The 17,038-nt window shown below is 35.7% G+C and overlaps 1 long non-coding RNA gene across 3 annotated transcripts in view; it reads left to right on the top strand.

The window, feature by feature from the left end:
* Positions 1–17,038, top strand: part of LOC106044717 (uncharacterized) — a 492,161-nt gene that overhangs the window by 451,399 nt on the left and 23,724 nt on the right. For all 3 annotated transcript variants that reach the window (XR_010830074.1, XR_010830075.1, XR_010830073.1), the window contains exon 5: positions 15,981–16,155. This is a non-coding gene — a long non-coding RNA (uncharacterized lncRNA). The remainder of the gene's footprint in view (positions 1–15,980; positions 16,156–17,038) is intronic.

Raw genomic sequence — 17,038 nt, forward strand, 5'->3', positions numbered from 1 at the left:
TGACATGTCGTTAATTTGCTTCACATTAACTTAAAGATCTGTTACCAGAGTTTGATGATTCAGCATTTTACTTATAAATAATTTCAAATAATAAAAATAAATTTGATTAAAGTAGTCTTGTGCAAATGAGAAGAATAAAAACTCAGTAGGAATAATGATGAGGGTTAGCTGAGACATTTTCCTTTAGCTGAGGACACAAAATACAAGTTAACTTTCCTTTTCTGGTGAAACTGAGGTGAAGATAAAATTTCTTTATCAATAGTTTTGGTAAAATTCTCTGTTCTCTTCTATCCCCCAATTCAATATCAATACAAGTTGTCTCTGAACATCTCTGTTCAGCATTCATGTCTGTGGCTGATAGATTAATTTGCCAGTTACAAGCTTCAAGCAATACTACTGAATTGTACTATTCAGAAGCTGGAAACTATCTATATTTCTAGAGGAAAGTTTTCCTAAAAAAAAAAAAAAAAAAAAAAAAAAAAAGATATCATTGCTCTGTTTCTAGCCTGCTTATTTTCAAACTCTGCTTTATGACATAGTGTAGCTGTTACTCATTCAAATTCTGCACCACTTTTCTGAAGAATAAGTTACCTGATAGATATGCTGGTTGTAGATCCTATTATTTATCAGACTTGGGAAAGAATACTCTCTTGTTAACTTTCATAAATGCAAATCTGTTTGTGGTTAGACCAGTTCTTTTCTACCTTTGTATTTTATGATTTCTATTTGACCTAAATAACTATAAAAGGAGATTTATTGTTTTGCTTTTCAATTATCTCCCAAATATGCTGAGCTGTCATTTTTTGGATTTTGGTGGTTGTTTTTTTTTTATTATTATTTTTTTAATTATTTTTCTTTTTTAGTGTTGGTGACAATGATCGATGGCCTTCATTTTATTCAAATTAATTTTCAGTACCTTTCCCTGTCACTTATAATTGAGCTCTACTATCAATATTCTCCATGTATATTAAGTAAAAGCAAGATTGTATTGCTTAGAGCGCTTCTGTAAATGTATCTGTTTATAGTGTTCCATGTTTCTTTCCAATCTAGTCTTTGAAAGGCTCTTTCAGGTCAAACTTTTAGAAAACTTTACAGAGACTTTTTTTTTTTTTCATTTGTTGTCTTTTCCAGTTGGTAAAATCTGTTAATTAAAATAGGTCTACTTTTCAGTTTTGAGCTAGTAAGGAGGGACTGCAGGTCAAGAATAATCTGAGTTTGTTGCTTCTTTTTGCAAATTGCTTATTGGCAAACTTTTTAATGACTTTACAGTCTGTACTTAAGTACAAGTTATGCAAGATTTATTCCATTCTCTCTTTATGTATTAAAATATCCTGGATAACATTTTTTAATGATACAGTTACTCGTCCTGTGTTTGTTAATGAGGATCTTCCTTCCTTCCTTCCTTCCTTCCTTCCTTCCTTCCTTCCTTCCTTCCTTCCTTCCTTCCTTCCTTCCTTCCTTCCTTCCTTCCTTCCTTCCTTCCTTCCTTCCTGTTTCTTTTTCCTTCCTTCCTTCCTTCCTTCCTTCCTTCCTTCCTTCCTTCCTTCCTTCCTTCCTTCCTTCCTTCCTTCCTTCCTTCCTTCCTTCCTTCCTTCCTTCCTTCCTTCCTTCCTTCCTTCCTTCCTTCCTTCCTTCCTTCCTTCCTTCCTTCCTTCCTTCCTTCCTTCCTTCCTTCCTTCTTTCCTTCTTTCCTTCTCTTTCCTTCTCTTTCTCTTTCTTTCTCTTTCTTTCTTTCTTTCTTTAACTCTCTCTCTCTCTTTCTCTCTTTCTCTTTCTCTCTTTCTCTCTTTCCTTTTTTTTGTTTGGTTTAGTTTATTTCTAAAGAAAGTTTTTATATTTACATATATATATAAGTTTTCATAACTGAAGTGTTGAAGGTAACAAAGAAATAATGAAGTTTTTAAAGCATAACTGCAATATCAGTCAATTCTGACATGGGCTCAGGCACTGCCTCATCAGTTCCTTGGGTGGCAAAAATTGTAATTTCTGTTTTATCACTCAATTTTATGATATGCAGGTCCACAGACTAGGAGAAGGTGCTAGAAGGCAGTCAGTCAGTCAGTCCAGCATCTTTTCTTTCAGTGATCTCCTAGAACAGTATAATAGCTGCGTATCATGCCAGTGAGTCATCCTGCTGACTATTGGTTACCCAGCAGTAACCAATAGTCAGCAAACATAAACCATGAGCAAAAGTAATCAGTGAATAAGCATAGGATGAACAGAACTGACTGTGCACGTTTTGATTAAAAGGCCAAGTGCAAAGCAGAAATGATGATGACAAATGGAAAATATTTTCTCTAAAATAAATAAACAACTAAAATCAATTCCGTGGCCTTTATTATAATGTTGAAAATACTTAAACTAATTATGATAAATGAGGCTAAATGTAGTGTGCCTCACTGACTGAAGATATTTGTACAATGTTTTTATGCCAATACCCAAGACCAAGTTTGTCAGAGTCATTAATCCTTACAAAAATATGGTATACCCTCTTACAGCTGGGTTTAAGGTTTCATACATATATATATATTTGTATTTTGTACAAATATATATATTCCTGTGCATACGAATTTAATGTCAGTGCAGTGTAATCTATTTGAGATTAAGTGTTTTCTTCAAGGATGAAAGTGTTGTGTCTTCTTTAAACTGGGTAGGTAGTATGGATAAGACCAATGACAACCTATAAACTGAAGTATTGACTGAACACAGAAACATCTCATAGTAACTGCTCAATTATGAAAGATTATCTGTGATCATCCAATCTGTAGGTGACCTAGCTCATCTAACTTGGACACATAAGTCCTTTGAATTAATGCCATGCTGTTACTTTGTCATTTGCAACTCCAGGGAATGTAACTTTGTACTGTAAAGAGAGGTAGATTAAATTTAAACTTGGAAAAGTAATTCTGTATTATGCTAGAGGCTTTATAGCATTTTGCCAAAGTGCTTAATATACCTAACGAAGACAGGGGAAGAAATGATAAGGAAAGAAAAGCATTTGAGAGTTGAATAATGAACACTAGAAGGTCTCTATTGATTTGGTAGCAGGTTAAAACTTTAGGTAGTTGATGGAGTGAACACTGAAATGAAATTCATTAATCAGAATTATGGAAGAGCGGTGTTTAAGCTAAAAACATGTTGACCTCTCTGCCATGTTTCTGATTGTGCTGAGAGAGGAGACTCAAAATGTGGAGTTCTGAAAACCTGGGCATACTACACCATAGTGTCATTGTTGTGAATGTCAAGGTAGCACAATAGTAAAACCTTCCAGTGATATAAGAGTAATGTGCAAATGTTATTGTGCATAACTTCTATTTATATTTTTGAAAGTTTAAATACTTCTCTATCTAGCTACCTTTTAGAATATTAATACAGTAAAGAAACAAAATTAAGTAATTTTGCTGTGAAAGTAGATGTGACTTCTACCCACATAGTATTCTCTACTGGATCTTTGTAGCTTTGTTGCCAAATCAGTTTTATAACTGCATTTCACTTTACATATACATTTATTTGAAGGATTTATTAGGTTATGTGATAAAAGCTCTCTTGCACACCCACAAAGGAGATCAGAGAGACAAGGGCAGGAGAGGGAGTCCAAATAATATCCTGCTAGGATACTCTTCAGCCCATTAGTAGGGTGTGGGATACATTGTGGCATGCAGGGGAAAAGCAGTTTGGGATTGCACAACACTTACAGAATGTTCAGGGGAGGAAGCAAAGGCAAGCAAAGGCTATTCTATTCTATTCTATTCTATTCTATTCTATTCTATTCTATTCTGTTCTGTTCTGTTCTGTTCTGTTCTGTTCTGCTCTGCTCTGCTCTGCTCCGCTCTGCTCTGCTCTGCTCTGCTCTGCTCCGCTCTGCTCCACTCCGCTCTGCTCTGCTCTGCTCTGCACTGCTCTGCTCTACTCCATGCCATGCCATGCCATGCCATGCCATGCCATTCCATGCCATGCCATTCCATTCCATTCCATTCCATTCCATTCCATTCCATTCCATTCCATTCCATTCCATTCCATGCCATGCCATGCCATGCCATTCCATTCCATTCCATTCCATTCCATTCCATTCCATTCCATTCCATGCCATGCCATGCCATTCCATGCCATTCCATTCCATTCCATTCCATTCCATTCCATTCCATTCCATTCCATTCCATTCCATTCCATTTTTTTTTTGTTCTGTTCTTTTCTATTATAACCTCCAGGCACCTCTGCTGTAGATTTTTCTTGGCTTCTTAATTAGCTTTGGTGTACTATACTACTGCTATATGCACTTCCTGTTTCCACTGCCTTTTCACTCTCCCCTGGGGTTGCCTGATGTTTCCCAGAGCAATACACATTGAAGAGAGCCTTTTCTCTTTCAAAATCTTTTTTATTTTTCTGTTTAAGAGAGAACCCCAATATCACTGGAATATGAACACTTCTGCTTTTTGTAATAAATATTATTTAAAATGACTGGGGAAACCTTGGATTTGGCTTGTGGACTAGCTTGAAGTGAGTCTGTCCACTCTAGGCAGTGTAATTTTTGTCAGCAGCAATGTTAATACAGTTTGAGGAGGTTAAAGGAAGCATTTAATCTTTTTTTCTTGTTTATTTTAAAGCATTTTGTTATGGTTTCTGCTGCTTCTGGGCTTATAAATCATCTTTTGTCCTCTTCTTGTTCCTGTGGTGAGATCTCCTCCCAGTCCATGTCTTCTTGCTGCAGCTGGAGTGTTTATGGCCTTCGACCCAATGTCTCTTCAGAGATCTCTCTTAAATGAAATTTTCTGCCCTGCTGCTTTCCTTTTCCTCTTATTATTGACCTTTTTTTTTCTTTTCTTTTCTTTTTTTTTTTTTTCTTTTTTTCCCCTTTCCTAAGACTCACACTGTCTCTGAAGTCCTAGGCAGCCCAGCCTCTTTGGCAGTCTGTCCCAAATCTCAGGATAGGGAACTGTGTCCCTAAATGCTTTCTGTATTCCCCAGTTTTCTCCCTTTCATGAAGGTGGGATCCAGCTACATCCAACTCCAGGTTTTTAATCTCTTTAACTGATGGAGGCCAGAAACAAACACAAGACTATTTAGCTTCAAGAAGAAGAGCTGTAATGAGAAATAACTGGTAAGAAATTCCCAATACATACTCCTATTTGAATCATTTGTCTGCAATTTAGGGTGAATACAAAGTGACTAAGAAAGTATCAGTGGATCCAGAGGCAAAAGTGGCAGGTGCAAGATCAGGGCTAGTACTAGCAAGAACAGGGTTTATATGAACTGATACAAATGATAAGAAGTTATGATAAAATGAGAAATATTAAGAAATTTAGAAATGATCAAAATTATCAGTAAACAGGGTATGGAAAGAAAAAATATATGTCTACAGATTTGTACATGTCTCAACATCACCCCTGTCTTTTGAAATTCTTGTTGAATTTGTCAGTAAGGAAAGGCAGGTCAGTAAGGAAAGGCAGCTTCAAATTCATGAAGAATTTATCTAATGTGTTGCTTGTTCTTGTACAGTTAAGTGGCTACGGAAGAAATCCCATTACTCCTCCTTTCTTTCTACCATCTTTGATCTACTGTTTCTGTGATTCCAAGCTCTACACCTACTTTTTATACATGTTCAGGTATAATGTAATATTCTGGGTGCTGATGAGTCTCAGATTCACCTGCTCCACAACAAAATGACTGAATTAAGTCAAGGGAAAAAATCCTATTGTTCACATGAACATCATTGCTTGTATGTGCAAAAGGAACATTGACTCTTCTGTACCTTATCCAGGTGTTTTAACATCTTTCTGCATCAAACTCTGTGCATCTGCTCTATAGAGAAGAGACCTTAATCTGCAGAACTGCATTTTACAACTTTCTCTGACCTTTTGTGATGCTGTATTCTGACACCTTGTGATAATTTCTGATACCTTTCTCTGATACATTATGATGATTTATTCTGAAATCGTGTTTCAAACCAGGGATTTCTTGGGGTTAGTAGTCCATATTGTAGTGTTCTAAGTCAAAATTGATGAAAATAACAGATTATTTCCAGGGATTAGCCTAGGAATGGTGCACATTTATGGAGCATTTGTATAGAAAGAGCATATTTACACTGAAGTAATTCATCCACTCATGAGGGTTTGCACTGTCATACTACTTTCCCACTATCCTGGGTGACCTAAGCACAGTGAAGTCCTTAGCTGGGATGGTGATATCGATTAGCATCCTAGCATGGCTGATCAAGGAATGCTTTTAATGAGTGATATGGTTTGCTAAATTATAGATTTGATTTAATAGATTGGGGATCTGAATAACTTGGTTGTGACTTTGATGCAGTATACAGCATCTCTAATTTGATAAGTCATTAATCTGCTGGGTTTAACTAAGTAACAAATTGCAGCTTTCATCAGCTCCAGAAATAAAATGAAGTAGAGTCCAGACACTCTCTACCTGACATGCCCTTTCTCAGTAATTATATTGTTCAGGTGATCTCAGCTTCTATGTTGTAACTCATACCTTAAACTGCCACCATTAACAGCAGGTATTTAATGTTAGGCAGAACTTCACAAGATTTGCTAGTCATCAGTTGTACCTTGAAAACTAATGTTTCCACAAGCAGCCCACTACTTTTAAGAATATCAATAAACACACCTGCTGATCCTAAACCTAGGTATACCTACAGTTTTCTAAATTTGTCTGGCCCTACTCTATTTACTAACACAGAATATCCATTAGAATGTGAAATGTGTTTTGTTGTTGTTGTTGTTGTTTTTTTGTTTGTTTTAGCAATATTTTTAATAGCTTTTACTAGATTGGTTAGATATATATGTGGCCAGCAAAGCCTCTGATTGCTCTGAACACTAACAGTTCTTACTTATCCTCACAACCGAGAGTAAATACTTCTAAATGTTGGTCAATAATTTTGAAGTTTGTCCAAAGTCCAGTTTTGTGAAAATTTCTTCCAGTATTGTCACTCAGATTTTCATAACACTGGAAACATAACACATTCAGAAGTTCTGACAGGTCTCAGAGCTCCCAGTCAAAGACCATCCAGAACTTTTCAAAAATATTCCTGCCAAAAAAATTGTTATAGCAGGGCTTTGAGATTTGAAAGCTTTTACATTTTCTTGAAAAGATGTTGACAAATTAATTTTCTAAATATTGATGAGAATGGTGGGGGAGAGAAAAGTTAAAATTCATTCACATATGATGTGCATTATCTCCTTGCCTACGAAAGTTACAATTTTTATCTGAAAGCAGTGAGTGATTAGTGACATTATGGAATCAAACAGATTTCTTTATTTTTTTTTATACATTATTTCTCTTACATTTTCATTGTAACATAATGTGGTATTATTGATGAATGTGATTGGTATTGGAAGAATAATAGTCATACCCAATACTGGCTAAATCACTTTGCATTTTAAGAGGTCTAAATATTATGCAGTTAAAGAATGTACAGTGCATGTAGAAATAAAAATTTTGAGCTAAAAGTTGCATGGAGAAAATTGATCTTACTGGAGAAAAACTGAAGATGAATATCTGACTAAAATCTAAGTGAAAGATACACTTTCTTTATACATTTTTTTGACTGCCGACTTATTTCTAAACTGAATTAAAAATATTTTTAAATAGGCTTTAACTTAGTGAGGGAGACTGAATGTGTTTCATTATTTTAGGAGAGAGTGGATCAAAACAAACAAATATTGTACTGAGGTACACGCAGGAAGGGGGCTGGGGAAGAGACTTGATTTCCAGATAAAGTAGACTGAGGAATTTAGAAATGTAAATTCATTTGGAGGAAATGCACAAGCCCTAGGCACCCTTCAGGCCTGCTTAAGCCCTCTGTGAAGGCCAATTAGCTACATAGCATGAATTTTCAATTCCAGATAAATATGCATTTTGCAAGCAGTCTGCAGAAGAAGAATTATTTCTTGGACATGTTTATGAATAATTTGAAGTATAGGATGAACATAGTCATTTTAAAAATACATTTACAGACAATTTATAAATGGGTAAGTAATAAAGACTCGAGCTTAAGAAATATTTGTCAAGAAAGCTGATTTTTCTGTCTGTTAAAAAACTTGTTTCATTGTAGGGAAAATGAGGAATTGCCCTACCATAGGGGAACAAAATATCCCTTAAACCTCTCTGATATGCCAAAATGAATTTTTTGCTATTTTATTTTTTGGATTGGAACATGTTTTACTGAGGAAAGGAGTGCTTTCAGCTTTGGAGAAGAATATGGACAGAGTGAGATTTTATGGTGTGGGAGTCCAGGGGCAGGCCTTTATTCACTCTGTTCCCTTTTGGGGAAGGTTAGTAGTAATCTGACCCCACAGAATCTAAAATTAGTTCCAAAAAAAACCAGAAGGTGTAAGGATATTCACACTTTTCTGTTAGTTCTTTCTGGTTTCTTTTTTTCCTTTGCTTTTCACAAGACTGATGGGGTAAACCTTTATAGTTCTGTAGTAAATGTTATAGGATACATGTCAGATTGTACACATATTTATGCTTTCACACAAATTTACTTTTGTAACAAGCATAAGATGAATATACTTTTCAGGCTGAATACAGAGCAACTGGGCAGAATATTATTATTATTATTGTTGTTATTATTATCAGCCTGAAAGAAGAGGTATTTCTACTTATCCTAATTTCTAACCATAATTAATTCATGGCTTGTTTATACTCATTTGTCATTGTGCCAATATTTTACTGGTTGCTTAAGTAATTTTTCTCTCCTTTCATGTTTACATGCCCAGATACATTTATAGGGAACAGTTCATATCCCTTCTCAGACATTGTTCTGAGAAGCTGAACAAACAAAGCTCTTTTAATCTCTGCTTGTAAAATAAATTATCATTTATATTGCTTAAGCACACTTGTTTACTATGAGGTTATTTTTGTACTGGTCTGTGCTTTAATTATTCTTCAACTTTCTTATTTGTTAGGAACAAACAAGAAAAATGAAACTGAAAAAAAAAAACCACAGACAGTATTTTCTGTGCCAAAACAGGCCTGGGACCGATGACGTTGTATTTATAAATGACAACTGGATAAACATGTGCATAACTGATACACTTATATTGCATGAGAGCTTTTGGAATAGGATCTTTTCATGCACTACAACACAGAAAACAGCATTTGCAAATTCTTACCAGGAAATGCCAACTCAGGAAAACAGTTCCTATTAAAAGCTGAACTGAGATACATCCTTTGTGAAAATTCAGCAGGGAAATTTTCTGAATTCCATAACTGTAGAGACTACTTGCTGCAGATACAAAAATATACAAAAATATTTCCTCACTGTATGTTAAGCTTACGATGATGACTATATGTTAAATTTACAGTGATGGTGATGAATGGAAAGCACAATTTCTCTTCTAGTGGATATTGCAAAATTTTGACACACATTTATTCTCCCAGACTGGAACATGACTGTGATAGAAAGCTTAATGTAGAACATATTCATAAAGAAAGGTGGTTTTTTTGTTTGTTTGTTTGTTTGTTTTTTTAAAGTATTTGAAATTGCTTTCTTTCTATAGCTCAGATGAAAACATTAACATTTTATTTTGGGAATGTGTAGATTCACAAGGCTTCATTCCTTAGTGGTACAAACCTTTGTGCAAATGGCAATGACTCCTTGTCTTCTGGCAGCTATTCTTGGTAGCACTGCCATGTCACTGGGAGTGCAGCACATCCTGTGTCAGAGGGGTCATTCTGTCTTAGGAGTTGTCAGAGCCACAGCTATGTTCATCGAGGAGAATGAGAATCTCAGAATAATAGCTATATATATAGACACGGTGGAAATCTGATTAACAATAAATGTTAATCCCCAAGTGGAACAAACTTATGCCTAGTTGTGTTTTGTGCTATTCTAGTGCAGTCCAATGTCATGCAGCTGTACCAGCAATGGAAGAAATATGGCGACAATTATGTGGGATGTTCTTTGGAGTTAAACTTTCTATTTGGCAGAGGTTAGTCACTCCAGTATCAAATGACTTTTTGTTGTTGTTGTTGTTAGTTTGCTCCTTCCAGTGCGCTCTTCCTTGGCTGCTAGCTGTGCTTCTGGCTTACTGTAAATGATACTGCTTTTCTTTTCAAAATTCATAAACAGGACGGAGTAAGGTTTTGAACAGCACAACATAGGACACAGAAAATATCCCAGAAACAGAAATAGTGGGGAGCACTAGGCAGGTATCTACGCTTGTGTTTCTATAAGCCACCTCAGCTCAGGAGGTAACATGGCCATGTTTCCTAGCAGTACACTTGATCTAATTGATTTTGGGTTGACCAGAAGGTTTACAGTCTTCACATAAATGCACCCATACACATGGATGCCTACACTATTTTCAGGCTCTTTCACCACACTGTACTGTCATGTGAATTTTATCATCTCAAAGACAGCTGAATGATCTGTAAATAGTACTTTGTTACTTGATGCAGGTATACTTTAATTCATTTATTTATGTAGCTGATATTGCTACAGTTGCTTCAGTTGGACTGAACTAATTTCCAGGGATGCTGTTTTGCCTAACTGGTTAGGTTAAATTATTTGTAAAGGAGACATTTCGACTATACAGTGAACTGGCAAATAAATGTATAGTACAAAGGAACTTTTCATGTATGACAAAATAAAAGGATGCAGATAACTAGAAACAATCATAACAAGTATGTTATGTGTAATTATAATACTACCATATTCACTTAAATGTCATCTGTGAAATGTTTTTGTAACAGGAGATTGCAATAAGGCCTAGATAACAATAAATAATGTTTTAAGAGCCTCATCTTCACCTGTCAGCTTAGAAACCTTCTTTGATCTGCTTTTAGATTTAAGCTTTTAGGTAATTTCTTTTAACCCTTTTCAGTTTGTGTGTCTTTAAATAAATTCATGTTTAGACTCAAGTATGATGGATGAAACTCAAGGGGAAGCACAGGCTATGTGGGGATTAAACAGGAGGAAACTCAGTGTTGCCAGCTGTTTTGGGACTTCCACAGTAACTGTAACTCCACAACGATGCTCCTAAACCCACTGCTTCTCTTTCTTCCTTGGGACTCAGATAAGGAGCAGATTGCAGATATTTTCAGCAAAAGGAAATCATGTGATCACCAGATGTTAGAACTTCACTTGATAGCCATCATGATGATTTGGTGGAAAGGAAACTGGAAAAGAAGCATAAACTCCATTTCTCGTTACAAGGTTGGCCTGGTGTGGCTGAGGGCAGCACTGCCACACCCAAAGGGATGGGACATAAAAACATCTGCCTGCTAAGTGACTGGACTCATATCCTACGTAATATGTGTCTAAGGTTCATACTGTCAAGCTCAGTTATTGGTTGATCCAAGAATATGTGGTATTCAGTTCTCTTCTGCTTTTGAATTTTAGATATCTGATTTTGTTTGTTTGGAATTTTGAAAGGTGATTTGTTGTTGTTTTGTTGTTGATGTTGATGTTGTTTTGTTTTTGTGCGTGTTTTTTTTGTTTGTTTGTTTGTTTGTTTCTAGCCCTCTGCGATTTTTATTGTGTTTGTTGTTGTTGTTGTTGTTTTGTTAACTCTTACTCTTTTCTAAGATGGAAACTATAATTCTCAGTTTTCTATGAGCAAACATGAACCAATGGAAGCTATAAGAGTAATGTCATTATAAAAGCACACTAGAAACCTGAGTTTAGCTCTTTTCTTTATCAAACATTTCATTGTAAGACAGTGATAAAACTTATTTTATTTTTTCTCCTTTTCTTTTTTTTGCCAGCAACTATTCTAGTCTTTCACAGGATGCTACTATTTCATATTGCCGTGCTTTACCTCATACTACACAGATCTTACCAAAATATCATATAGCCTATATGGCAAGTAAAATAGTTACCATACAAAGTTTTTACAAATGTGCAGCTTACGATTATAGTGAGCAATCCCCAAATATCAATACATTGTATTTTGTAATTAGGTTTTGGAAAGGTCATCAGTCTACAAGAAGTAGAGAAAGCCCTGCAGCTTTCCATTTCTTGGCTTGGCATTAGCAGCCAGCATGTCAGACCTGGCCTTTAAAGACAAATTTGACCTACAGTAGAACAGGTGGTTCAACTGGTGCTTTTATGGAGGGAGCCACTTGATAGGCAGCAGATCTGCAAGCTTCTATAAATATTTTCTTGAGCAGGATTTTGTGTGGGATTTAGTCTTAGCTGTTGCTTTAGTTGAAATACTGCTGACCTGATTCCCTTCTCATGCTCATGTAACCCTACTGACTTCGACAATGCTTCTCTGAACACTGGTATCAATGAATTAAAGAGCAGATATTGTATTTCTAAATAAATGTGTGAGTCACTGCAGAAAACATTTTGATATAGGATGGGCACTCAACCAATTTGCTCAGAGTAAACTAGGTTGGACTGCATCAGCAACCTCATGCTGATCCCTTCTTCATGCATTTTAGCTGACAGAGCAATTCACTCAACAGAAGTTTGCTTGTCTGCCCATACCCTTACTCTGCAAATAGTCTCATTGATTTCATAGAGTGAGGTGCAGATAATTTCTTTTGGAGTCTGGTCTGCAGTAAATTAAACTATAAATTAGCCTACTACTTTGGTTATCTGCTCACTTTGGGGTACAATCAGACAGTTCTCTGCAGATTCCTTTGCCTCTGGGTGTGCAAATACAACCACAATCTGAGTGCTTTGAATAGGAAGGAGAAAGAGGACATGAGGCAAATATCTTCAATGTGCTACCCATAAAGCAATGGGGAATGACACTGCTGATGGCTTCCTAACTCTTAAAATTAATGCATCTGCATTGTCCAGCCTGTGAACCAGGAAAATATATTAATTAGCAGAACTGGGCTTAAAACAACATAATGCTTCATATGGGCTTTCCTGAATTTTCCTCTGGAAAGCAAAATGCTTCTTTGTTAGAAAAAAGTATGAAGAAAGTATAAATAGAACCTGGAAACAGTTAAAACATTTTTTTTTGTTTTGTTTTGATTTTTGCTGATCTTCATTTCAAAAATAGACAAGCTGATTTAAATGTTTTTCATTTTAACTGACAATAAATGGGATTTTTTTTTTTTTTTAAGAAATGCGTGTTTTATAAGGGAAGCACTGACAAGCTGTCTCATTGCTTGGTACTGCCTGAATATCAAAACAGTTATTTTAAATGCCTGATCTACAAATGATATTTGTTTCCCAATCCAAAACAATAAATAATTCTAGCAATTTTTCAAGTTATTTAGCAGCCTGGCATTTAGTGATGGCTGCACAGAAAAAGACTATTATAAGTCAAGAACAGGCCTATAGCTCTCTCTCTGTCTTGCTTTTCCTTTTTTTCATCTCAGATGACCCAAAACATCATTATTTTTGTAACATGAGATAGAACATGTCACACTTCTGATCTTATGAATAAAATGTGCTCTCATTAAAAGTGAAAACAACTACCCAAATGCCTCTTTTTTTTTTTTACCTGCTTAAATGGGAATCTCCAATTAATTGCCACTTCCACAACTTAATGCAAACCCAGACTCTGAACACAGATCTAATTGAGCTTCTTTTTATATCAAATAATATGGGCTGAGCAGGAGATGATGTCAATCCTTGATTACCATCAATAACACTATTCTAATTGCTGTGAATATCTCACTGTATCTGTCAGAGAGGTGATGCTCATATATATGAAAAATTTTGGCATGCTGTGCAAAACCATTGCTACCAGGACAACCAGTGTGGCCAGTATTGGGCAGGTATTTTCGAATATTTGTAGGAGTAAGTGCTGCATAATATGCTATATAGGACATATGATATATAATCACATTATGAGTGAGGACAGTGGTATGGTTATTTATACCGTAAGCAGATAGAAATGCCAGAGGTAGCAGCAAAACCAGAGTATTTCATTAGCTAATTAGCAGCATCAATAATACAGGGCAATCTTCAACAAATATTTGCTATTTAAAAGAGGTTTTATGAAGAGGGAAAAATTTCATAGATTTCAGTTCAATATCATTTCCTCCCAAGTTCACCTGCACAGTTAAGCTGAAATGGATTAAGCTGATCCTCTTTTACCATTATTTGCTTTTTCCATTTTCTTGCTAGACGCATCACATGAATGAAAAATTGTCATTCTGGATGAACTTTCATTATATCAGAAAGCCTGATTAGAAAGTAAAGAACAGCTGGGCTACATATTTTATGAGCTTCCTTTGAAAGAAAGGTCTTTGAGCATACTTCTGTCAGTTGGTATTTCTCTGGCTCCTTCAAGTTTCCTTTACTTTCAGCCAACCATCATGTCTTACTAATATGGCATAGTAAACTTACCAGAAAAAGAATGCATTGAAAAATAAGGTCCAATTAAGGTGCAATTTAATAGAGAGTCTTTTTTTTTTTTTTTTTTCCTGTAAAAGAGATGTCTGTTTTTCTTCCTAAATCCAGGTTTTAATCTTGTACTGCTAGTTGGGAGTGTGTATCCCTGAAATACTGGATCTTTCTGGAGCTCCAGAGTTTCAGATCTGCTGGTAGCTGTGTTTCTGTCAAACAACCATCAACTATTTAAGCTCAGAAAAATAAAGGCTCTGCTGACATCACAGAAGTGATCTTGGAATATTTTTTTGAGCCTGCACAACTTTACTGATTAATTATGGGTAATACTGAGCACACTCAAGGAAATAGGAGTTTAGATGACTTCCCATGGAAGAAAGCTCTTCACTACTTTTTACAGTGGCAGATCATTCAGTCCCATCTATCTTGGTTCCTGCGAAAGACAAAGAGTAAGAGCAGTGTTTGACTCCCTTTGCTTATTTTTCTCAACTATGGTGGTCTGTCTGTTGCCCACGCCGCCCCACCCCAGCCGTGACTCAGACAGCTTCTTTCTCAGTTACGTTTTAATTCTCAGCTACCTTCTGAAGGTATGAAGAATCCTTATCATGTATGTGTATCCTTACACATACACCTATACGTATACATATACGTATAGGTGACAAAATTTGCCAATTTGCTAAATCTTACTTTATGCTGCTCACGTGGCACAGTCCAAGGACGGCTACATAGCAGAGATGGTAAGAATATGCTTCTTAGGAGCTGAGTGAGCCTCATGGCACATACAAAGGAGATTGTTAGACAGAGTACTTTCAAACCAGATTTTCTTGAAATGCAGTCAAAAGTGAACTGTGCCAAAACAGTGGAGATATTATCATGGAGCACAGACAGAGACGTCAAATTCATATACTATTATATTATTTTTTTAGTTGTAACGTGCTAATTACACTTCTTCCATTCACTACTAGAAAATTCCAAAGTTGGCTCTAGTTCTAAATACAAATTTAGTGTCTTTTAGTATATTTCAATATTTAAGCAAATTAGTTTGTTTACAGTGAATCAAGAAATCTTTCAGAAAGAAAGCAAGGTTGCATCTTAAAATCTTATAATGTAAAATGCTGGGTGATGCTGCACATCAGAGATGGATTAAATCTGATGCTGCAGGGTTTTCTATTAATCATCCCCTTTTCAATATAGAAAACACAGTTATATATTTTTAACATACTCTCTCCTGCCCTGCCCCCCATCTTTATATATACAAGCATTTTGTCTTGGAAGCTCAGCTGCAGGAAATACCTTCACTGTCAGTTCTGCCCCTAATGAGCTCTTACTTTACAGGAGTTTTGGGTAGTTTTCTGTGTTAACATTAAATAGCCCTAATCTTATATTACTTGACTCCTTAACCAACAGCTCCCAAGTGGCCAGGAAGCATGCCTGTTTTGTTTGTTTCTTTGTTTTTTTGTTTGTTGTTGTTGTTTTTTGTTTTTATTGACAAACACCTGGTGACCCCAATTTTAGAAAATCTGTGTCACAGCTTTGTGTCAGTTCCTACTGTTCTGTCACTGACATCTTATCAATGATGCAGCCCAGAAATAGTGAACATCATAACCTTTATATACATTTTATTGATATTATCTTGTTTTCATTGATTGTCTGTCACTACAATGGAGTTGTTGTGACGTATGGTTTTCTGCCACTTTTGCAGAGATGTTCTTCTTGAGCTGAAAGAACTGTCAAGCCTGGGGAGTATATTTTACAGCCTCGTACACAACAGGACTCACAAGCATTAGCCCATCAAACTCATAATTGTGTGAAAAAGAGCAGGAAGAGAAAAGAGGAGAAAACAGGAAAGGAAATAAAAAGGAGGAGTAAGGAAGGATGTAAGTCATTTTCTGAGATTCTCTATTGGTAAATTAGCTCATTGGACTGCTTATGTAGAGTGCATCTGGAGGAGGCATCTTGTTGATACTTCATATGCATAAGGTGGCAGTGCCTGAGCCTTCTTGAAGAAGGGTGCTAAATGACTTACAGAGTCTAGTTCATGAGAGGCTAAGGCACTGAGTAGATGGAAAGGAAGCAGTAGGAGGGGATTTGTGGAGAGAAGAGTGCTCTTGAACTGCAGTGAAGCATACAGGCTTATATTTGCTCTGAAGCGCCTACTCAAAAACCTAACTTCAGATAGCACAAAACAAATACAAGGCAAAAGTATTTAAGATGTAAAATGGAGTGAGCATTAGTCACAATCTGATGATGTTTGGCACTCTACTGTTGATATGCTCTCTTAAGAATATGCCACTTTCTTCCAGACTTTCTTGTGACAGAAATAAAACATTACTGAATTTGTCCTTACTAAGTACATATATACATAAGTTTTATGTAAACAGTAGATTAACAAGGAAGGTATTGGCTTTATTAGTAAACAATGATTCAAAGACATTTTAGGTATATAAAATACACTTTTATTTGCTTTCTGGAAAATGAGTAAATAAATCATGTTCTCTTGAATACGTTTATTTTATTTGATCCTGTTATGATGAAAAGTGTTCATGTCCATATTTAAAATATTATTATTATATATGATTATGTTATTATTTATAGAATACAATCTAGAAACATTCAGATTCACAGGAAACTTCTGTTTGAAATTTAATTGTATATATATCTGTTATTTAACATTATTTTCAGGCTGTATGTTGTTACAGGCACAAACTAACATGGAGGGGAGGGTAAAAGAAAGAAAGGGACGGGAGATGAGTGGAGGGG

This window comes from Anser cygnoides, chromosome 3 (genome assembly GCF_040182565.1).
Source record: "Anser cygnoides isolate HZ-2024a breed goose chromosome 3, Taihu_goose_T2T_genome, whole genome shotgun sequence".
In the NCBI taxonomy this organism is placed as follows: Eukaryota; Metazoa; Chordata; class Aves; order Anseriformes; family Anatidae; genus Anser; species Anser cygnoides.